Source organism: Lithobates pipiens, unplaced genomic scaffold (assembly GCF_037356315.1).
Source record: "Lithobates pipiens isolate NorthernLeopardFrog02 unplaced genomic scaffold, aLitPip1_a1.2 Scaffold_84, whole genome shotgun sequence".
Classification (NCBI taxonomy): Eukaryota; Metazoa; Chordata; class Amphibia; order Anura; family Ranidae; genus Lithobates; species Lithobates pipiens.
Window position 1 is genome coordinate 406,894 of NW_027507908.1, and position 1,745 is coordinate 408,638.

General features: G+C 45.6%; 1 pseudogene; it reads right to left on the reverse strand.

The window, feature by feature from the left end:
- Positions 1-204: 204 nt before the first annotated feature.
- Positions 205-1,394, reverse strand: LOC143973590 (C3a anaphylatoxin chemotactic receptor pseudogene; annotated as a pseudogene).
- Positions 1,395-1,745: the final 351 nt, after the last annotated feature.

A 1,745-nucleotide genomic window follows, 5' to 3' on the forward strand; every position in this document is an offset into this window, starting at 1 on the left:
TTATTATTATTATTATTATTATTATTTTGGTAGGTAGTATAAATGTATATATACACTGTATATGTCATTGTTATTTTACATCTGCAGAAGCCAGTTTCCTGGCTGTCATCTTTATCCTCTTCCTTCACTACTATGTGTCCCGTGCCCTGAACTAGTAAAGAGATAAAGATTTCTGACTACAGATAAGCAGACTTGTTCCCGGGTTAGTGATCGGTGGACAGATTGGACAACTTGGAGGGGGGAGGGGGGGTGCACATATACTGATAACACCTATCACCCCGAATGGCCAATAAGCACTAAGCCCTGATGCCATGTGACTTATTCATGACATACAGTATGGCCGCCCTAACACGCAATGATAAGATTTTGAGAAGGCAGTTCATTACAATCACTAATAAAGCTAAAAATGCGCTAAAACATCTACAAATCCATTCCATACATTATATCGGGAGTCCTTCTTCTTCTTCTGGGGTGCGCTGGTCCTCATTGCCTGGTGGAGATAATAAGTTCTCCCTAAATATATTTTGTATGATCTCGCCAATAGACTGTCTCAGCTTCTGCTTCATATCTCTCCCCATGAAGACGTAGAGTATTGGGTTGATGCAACTATTGAATGCGGCCAGAGGCAGTGAGAGAAAGGCCAGGATGTACAATACACCATTAAAAGTGTGTAGCAGGATTACTCCCATGATGTGGTAGGGGGCCCAGGTGATGAAAAACACGACAATAACACTTATTGACATCTTGATGGTTTTTCTACCTACTTCAGAAAATCTGATATTTTTTACTGCAAAAGCCAGATGAGTGTAACAGATACAAATGATAATAAGAGGGATCAGAAATCCAAACATTGCACATGTGAGATAGAAGGGCTCTCTTATGTGAGGTTCTGAATAGCAGAAGGTCCTGTTATCAAAGGTGTGATATTTTTTGTAGATGGCGATAGGCAGACACATCACGAAGGACAACATCCAAATAGCCAAGCATATCATCCACGCCATTTTGATTCTTCGGTGATTTCGGGCCCACACGGGATGGACAACCAGAATCCATCGGTCAATGCTGATGGCCACCAGGGTGAAGACACTGGTGTACATGTTAAGGAAGAGGATGAAAAATAACATCTTGCAGAGAGCAGGTCCGTACAGCCATGAGGAGTAGAAGTACTGCACTACAATGAATGGAAGACACAAGCAGCACATGATATCGGCCAGAGCAAGGTTCCCAAACCAAACAGTGGTCACGGTCCGCTCCATCTTCACTCCAGTAACCCAAAGCACCAGAGCATTGCCGGGGACACCCACAAGAGTGGTGATAGATAAAACCAGGGCTGTGATCAAATTCTCATGGCTGTAAACCGCGGTTGGTTCCATTTCACTGCTGACATTGAACATCTTGTTTACCTGTAAAGACATCAAGAGTTACTTCATCTGTCTGATAATTACTCTATTCAGGGCTTTTTGTCTGCCATTCCGGCACCTATGGAAACCCTCTTCACCCGGACAGTGCGGGCTTTGAATGGGATTTCCAGTGCAGGTGTCTCCCTCCCCTGCCTGCGCTGTTCGGCGCTCTGCCCGAGTCCCCGGCGCTGTGTGAGTTTTGCGGTGCGGTGTTGTGTAAAGCACACAGTGTGCTGTGAGCGGGTGGGGGGGGGGGTGATGTGGCAAAGCGCACCAGTGTCTGCTCAGTGCAGAGTCTGCAGATACACAGCCCCGGCCTCCTGCAAGGCTAGTTAACCACTTTCA